General features: G+C 47.7%; 1 long non-coding RNA gene across 1 annotated transcript; it reads left to right on the forward strand.

Annotated features, from left to right (window-relative positions):
* The first annotated feature begins 3328 nt into the window (after positions 1 to 3328).
* LOC140723746 (uncharacterized) lies at positions 3329 to 7198 on the forward strand. The gene is made up of 3 exons (XR_012097955.1): positions 3329 to 3417; positions 4422 to 4513; positions 6957 to 7198. It is a non-coding gene; the product is annotated as an uncharacterized lncRNA (long non-coding RNA).
* Positions 7199 to 7599: the final 401 nt, after the last annotated feature.

Below are 7599 nucleotides of genomic sequence, written 5' to 3' on the forward strand. Positions count from 1 at the left end.
GGTCATTTGTTAGGGAATGAGAAAAGACTTTCTGTGTGTGATAGAGGGATTACTGGATGGTATTTTGCCTCCCGAGTGTCGGGGACACTACCACTCTGAGCGGGTCCTCAGCAATATATAAGTGGGAGGGTGAGCAGACGAAGTTCGTTACGTGCTGATGTGGCCAGAAATAGGAGGGCAACACCTACTAACACGTGGCTAAGGTGTCGAGGTATGAATGATGGCTTCTGATAGTTGGAACATTGGGTTCTCTTCTAAGGAAGGTGTGACCAGTGTATGAGGCCAGTTTCAATACAATCCCAGTTGAATTTTCATTCAATCTTACATGAACAGGCATAAATGCAGCCAGACGAAACAGCGTTACTCCAGGACCAAGGTGCGGAAACACCTATAATATATAAGGCTTAAAATAGGCCATAACGCAGCTTGAGTCCCGGGGTCCACAGAATGCGACCGAAATCTGGATTCGATACCAACAAAGGTAGTTTTCTGCCGAGCGAACACTAGAGGGCGGCACATACACCTGCCCGGCGTCTGCGCCACAGCGCCCCAACGTGGCGCAGCCCCTTCATTTTCTCCGCCACCGAGCAAATCTCACCGTTTCCACCTGGACTGGACTGGAACTCAGCGGGAATTTCTGTCATTAAAGAGGAGGAGGGGTGGGGATTGTATCAGAGATGCAGGGGCATGAAAAACAGAATGCCAAAACAAATAGCGGAGTGTTTGTTGAGGCAGATGTGAGTGTTTGTTGAGGCAGATGTGGTTAAGACCACAGACAAAGTGAGGAAAGCAAAGATTGAGCCTGCAGGGAGTCATGTTCTGAGCTGCCCCCTGTTTCAATGCAGGAAGTATTGTAGGAAAGACCAATGAGCTCAGGGCAAGTGTCAATGGCTGGAATTATGATAGTGTAGACATTAATGAGACTGCGTTGCAGGGCTGGCAGGAGCATCCGCTCAACATTCCCGGTATCGGGTGTATTAGTCGTGATGAAGCAGAAAGCATTCAAAGACGAGGGGAGGCTTTACTGGTCACATGGGATTCATTGACAAACTCAGGGAGAGAGGGGTTCATGTGCCTCTTTGACAGGGACGTTAATGTGCAGGGAACGCAGGGAGATGGTTGTTGTGCAGTCAGAAGTGACTTACACAATTGGTATATCACAGCATTGTGGGCCGAAGGGTCGATCTGTTAAGTGATTTTCGTTCACTGCTCTGCAAGAGGAGCAAAAGACAGATTTCAACTCATCGAGTGGGCAGACAATGGGGTGTGTTAAGTCACGGACTTTGACGATAGATTGTTAAACACGAAGTACTAGAACTTTACAAACAGCATAGGCAGTGAACGAGCCATACAGCTGTCACTGCGACACCTACACACCCCTCACCATGACATGGACACAGCCCGGACCGGACGCTAAGCGACTTCAAACCGTGACACCCACACGCATCTCGCCGTGATGATCTGCGTTACAGGGTTGGAACTGGAACTGGATGATGGAACGGGAATCATTCGGGAAGCTGAGGGGGTGACAGGGAGAACATATAGAGAGGTAATTTCACCCAGGGTGTAGGATACAGGAAACTGGGGTGACAGACTGGAAGGAGAAAGGGGTTAAACAGCCAGAAGCAGTGCAGAGACCACTAGTGGCCAACCCGCTCAATAACAGATAACCCCCTTGGATACATCTGGATAGGAGGAGTGATGTGCAAATGGCCAAGCAGGGGAAAGTCTCGCCGGTCAGGTCTCTGGCACTGAGTATGGTTCTGTGGCTCAGCAGGGAGGCGGGTGAAATCTGACGAGTTGTATCGATAGGGTTCTCATTGTTCGGGGGACGGAAAAAAGGTACTGTGGACGAGAACGAGATTCCTCGATGGTATGCGGTCGTTATCGTCACCAGTATATAGCAGCAAAAGGGACTCTGTTCTCCAAACTCATGTGTGTGCAGGTGTGTCCAAAATTAGAAAATTAGAAACACACACACACACACACACACACACACACACACACACACACACACACACACACACACACACACACACACACACACACACACACACACACACACACACACACACACACACACACACTTATGCAGCTTGAGACAGCTTGGGCATTTTTAATGTCACTGCATTCTAAAATTGTTCACAAAACAGATTGTATTCTGCCGAGCGAACACTGGGGGGGGGGGGGGGGCAGCACGGACTCCTGCCTAGAGGCCGCTCCACACCTTCCCCACCTTGCTCAGATCCTTCATCTCCTCTCCCATGAACAATTTTCTCAGTTTATACCTGAAGTGGAATCGAACTAATATCCCAGCGGTAAGGTTTGCCATTAGAAGGGGAGAGTGGTGGTATAAACTAGAGTTGCAAGGACATGTAAATAAGAACGCCATTACAGATAGTTGAGAGGTTGTTGGGACAGTTGTTGTCAAGACTTCTGAAAAAGTCAAGAAGCAAAAGGTTGAGCCTTCTGGGACTCATGTTCTGAGCTGCGTACGTTTCAATGCAGGAAGTTGTGTTTGAATGGCAGATGCGCTCAGGTCAGGGGACAACGTCTCTCTAAACCTGACACGGCAGATATTAGTGAGATTTGTTTGCAGGCGGGGCAGTACCGTTTGCATAAGCTATGAACCAGACACACAACCCTCGCTGTGACACGGAGATGTCCTTCAATGGGACACTGAAAGTGTTTCGGCCACAACCCACATCTGACATGAACACGCCCCTCATCGTGACACTGACACACTGACAGGCTCTGCACCACAGCAGGATCTCACCACTCAGCGATACCAACACAGAGTCAGGCACTGACCCGTAACACGAATACAGTCCTCCCCGTATGCATAACACCCTCCCTCTCCAAAACCGCTCCCCCATCCGTTAACCTACTCCTGCACTATTCGCAGTCACCGTCACACAGACTGCAGTACACCACTCCCGTCTCCGTCACCCATCCCTAGCCTGCAAGCAACCCCGTCTCCGTGACCCACATCCTCTCCTGCACACTTCGCCGTCTCCATCATCGCGTACGTACCAATCTCCCCATCTCCGTGATCCAGTCCACCCGCTAAACACCCCCATCTACGTCGCCCACCCCCACTCTCCTCCTACTCTGTGATATAGGCAATTGTGCGGAGTGTGAGGGAGAGATGACGGCTTGTATTTCACATCCCCCCGTACCATGGCTATCGATCGCCAGGATCTGAATCTCTCCACAACTCTGTATGCACAGGCCGGTCATGTGCTTCCACACCACTTGCATCAGTGCCTGCAAACTCACCACCCTTTCCCTGGCCTCCTCTCTCCTCCCCTTCCTTCCTCTAACGGCAGCACACAGTCCGCTCACACACACACACGCACCATCCCCGAGAGTCACACACGATTCAAGACTACTGGAAAGCCGAAATGCTGGGTATTGGTGAGTGGGGAGACCGGAGGAGGGAGAGAGCTGCGCACTTTTGCTGACTCCAGTAGGGTGTGCTGCGACGGTGCGGGAGGTACTTCACATGTCTGACCCCGGGAGTGTGATGGGATAATATTTAGGGAGCTTCGCTGGTTATCAGACCCAAGGACTGTGCATTTGGACGGTGTGGACGGAGCCTCACTCTGTGTCTGATACCGGACTGTGTGTTGAAACAATATGGAGGGAGTTGCACTCTGTGTATGATCCCGGGGGTGTGTGATGGATCGTTGCGGAGGGAGCGTTACTCAGTGTATGTTTTCAGGAGTGTGTGATCGGATTTTATGGAAGGATTCTCACTCTGTCTGTGACTCCTGGCCATGGGTCAGTGGATTTCGGCGTTTAAACAGACTCAGTTCAGAGATAGGGAGCAAGAAAATGGCGCCTCACACGTTCTGCTCCAACGGCTGAATCTGAACAACCTTTCTGTGGCCACACTCTCCTCCCCTTCCTTCCTCTTTTCACAGCACACCATTACTACTCTATGATTCTTTTTTTATTTGTAATATATATTTTTTTTATTTTTGGAAGGTCACTGTACAGAATAATAATGGATTACGTTTTCCTCCTTTTTGCTTTTGTATCTTACCCCTAAACAAACCTCCCCTCACCCGCCCTCCACGAACATACAATGACAGCTAATTTATTTACAATACAACACTTCACAAATACAAGTACCGACATTTCACAGCAATACCGCCACACTACTTCAAGACGAAGTCCCACACACATCTACAGCATCTCGCATGATCCAGAATACACTCATATTAAAATTCCTCAACCACCCTGTGAGGTAAACCATATGCTTTTAAAAGGGAAGCAACTTGCCAAGTACAATCAAATGCCCTCAACTAGTAGGTAATTCCTTAAGACTCCCAAAATATGACAAGAAGGGCCCCCATTTCGAATAGAACTTGCTCACCGACGCCCTCAGAGTGAATTTAATCTTTTTCTAATTTCAGAATAAAACGTTACGTCCTCTAACCAAGCAGCAGCAGATTGGGGAGTGGCAGATTTCCAGACCAGCAAGATTCTCCTACGGACCAAAAGCGATGTAAGTGAAATGATATCCGACTGGTTTGCATTTAAATCCAAAACATCAAATACAAATACAACTATAAGCGGGCAAGGTCTCGGTGTAACCACAAAACCTCAGTGATAATTTTAAAACCTAGTGCCCGGTAGCCATCAAGCCGAGGGCAAGATCAAAATGCATGCACTAAACCAGCCGGAGGGAAGGAACACCTGTCACAGACAGCGTCTGTCCCAGGATATATGTCAGCACGCCTGGCTTTACTTAAATGTACCGTGTAAAACTTTAAATTGTATGAGCCCGAGTCTAGCACAGGATGACGAGGAATGAACCCTATTCAGTGCTTTTGCCCAATATTCCTCAGCCAGATCCACACCAAGGTCATCCTCCCAGCTAGTCGTAGTTTTCTTTAGATTTTGAACACCCAAAGACATCAGCTGCGAGTATCGTACAGAGATCAACCCTTTATTATTAAAGCTATGAGTGAGTTTGTCCCACAACATAGCAGGTGGTAGATCAGGAAAAGAGGAAAAATTTTCCTTGGCAACGTGGAGAATCTGCAGGTATTGAAAAAAAAAATGATTATGCGGAAGGCCATATGTTCTGCACAGGTTATCAAAACTATTAAATATATTTTCAGTGCACAAATCCTTAATGCACATAAGACCATTCAAACCCCATTGTCTAAAAAGTGAATCGAGTGTGGAGGGAAGAAATAGATGGTTTCTATGAACGGGGCCCAAAACTGAACTGATGTGAACGTACAGTGGCAGCGAAATTGACTACACATTTTGAGGGTTGAGAGCACGACAGGGTCAGATGTGAATTGAGAGGATTTCAATGGGAATTTTCTATGACCCCTCTCCTAACACCTTGAAATAATGTAGTTGACTTAAGTGCAATAGAAAGAGGCTTAACTGCAATTGCAAAAAGATTCTGTGATTCTTAAGTGGGTGAGTGAGCGGCTCGACGTCCTGGTCCATATATGTTCCAATGAAATCGGTATGTATGGGGAGGTGGTTCTGCAGAGTGAGGTCAGGGATTTAGCTATTAAATTAAAGAACAGGACCACCACCCGTCCCAGTGTGTCCAGACACAGGAAGACCATACAGTTCAGCACGTGGCTCAAGCTGCGGTGCAGGTGGGAGGACTTGAAAATTCATTGTGTTTATTCCAAGGAACGTGAAATTTCTACAGAAGAGATAGAAGACGGTTTACACGTAAACTACAAAACACAGTCAGAACAGACAAGACAACTTGTCTAAGTGAGGCTTTATGGGTGGAAATATAGAAACATAGAAAACTTACAACACAATACATGCCCAGCCCACAAAGTTGCGCCCAACATGTCCCTACCTTAGAAATTACAAGGCTTGCACATAGCTCTCTATTTTTCTAAGCTCCATGCACCTATACAAAAGTCTCTTAAAAGTGAATATTGTATCCGCCTCCACCAGCATTGGCGGCAGCCCATCCCACACTCTCACCACTCTCTGCATCTAACACTTACCCCTGATATCTCCTCTGTACCTACTCCCCAGCACCTTAAACCCGTGTCCTCTTGTGGCAAACATTTCAACCCTGGAAAAAGCCTCTGATTATCCACACTATCAATGCCTCTCATCATCTTATACACCTCCATCAGGTGACCTCTAACCATCCGTCGCTCCAAGGAGAAAAGGTCGTGTTTACTCAACCTATTCTCATCGGGGATGCTCCCCAATCCAGTCAACATCTTTGTAAATCTCCTCTGCAGTCTTTCTATGGCTTCCATATCCTTTCTTCAGTGAGGAAACAACAACTGAGCGCAGTACTCGGCGCGGTCTGGCCAGTGTCCTATATAGCTGCAACATTACCTCTGTGCACCGAAATTCAGTTCCATGAATTAAACCCAATACACCATGCGCCTTCTTAACCACAGAGCCATCCTGCGCAGCTGCTTTGAGCGTCCTATGGACTCGGACGCAAAGATAATCGCCAAAGTCTCAGTAACCTCCTCCCTTATTTCCCAGAGTAGCCTTGGGTACGTCTCATCTGGTCCCGGCGACTTATCCAACCTGATGATTTCCAACAGCTCTAGCACATCCTTTTTCTTAATATCCACAATCTCAAGCTATTCAGTCTGTTGCAAGTCGTCACTACTATCACCAAGATCCTTTTCCATAGTGAATACTGAAGCAAAGTATTCATTAAGTACTTCTGCTACTTCCTGCGGTTACATCCACACCTTTCCACTGCCTCACTTGATACGTCCTATTCTTTCACGTCTTATCCTCCTGTTCCTCATGTACTTGTAGAATGCCTGGGGGTTTTCCTTAATCCTGCCACCAAAACTTTGCATGGCCACTTCTGGCTCTCATAATTTCCACCTTACGCTCCTTACAGTTTGCCTTATAATCTTCTAGATCTCTAACATTACCTTGCCCTCTGAAACATTTGTAAATTTCTCTTTTCTTTTTGACAGAGTTTCGCCTCTCTCTGATCACTTCCGAACGAGACTACCAGACTCTTGGGGAACAATATCTTGGGAGATGAACAGGACCAGGTGCCAATATCGACTAAAAGGCCTTGAGTTGTATCCGACCCTTGAATCCAGGACAATCGCGAATTCCCTTCGGGACCTCTGCCAGGCCACCTGTCTCAGGAATGCGTGCATCCTCAACCACAGCAGCTCTGTCCCCGAAAGCAAATTATTCTGCCGACGTTGACCAGCAGTAAAGGTGAGGTAAAATCCCACATTCCCCCTAATCTCAACTACAACAGCTCTGTCCCCAAAAGCAAATTAATCTGCCAACTGTTGACCAGCATGAAAAGTGAGTTAACATCCTTCATTACCCCGCTCCTAATCTCAAGTGAGTGAGAGAGAGAGAGAGAGAGAGAGAGAGAGAGAGAGAGAGAGAGAGAGGGAGAGAGGGAGAGAGAGAGAGAGGAGAGAGAGAGAGAGAGAGAGAGAGAGAGAGAGAGAGGAGAGAGAGAGGAGAGAGGAGAGAGAGAGGAGAGAGAGAGAGAGAGAGAGAGGAGGGAGAGGGGACAAGAACCACTGAACCGTCCGAACAAACAAGACTGGGGTCAGAGACAGTGTGAAACTCGGTGCACATTGTCCCATC

The sequence above is a fragment of the Hemitrygon akajei genome, unplaced genomic scaffold (genome assembly GCF_048418815.1).
Source record: "Hemitrygon akajei unplaced genomic scaffold, sHemAka1.3 Scf000132, whole genome shotgun sequence".
In the NCBI taxonomy this organism is placed as follows: Eukaryota; Metazoa; Chordata; class Chondrichthyes; order Myliobatiformes; family Dasyatidae; genus Hemitrygon; species Hemitrygon akajei.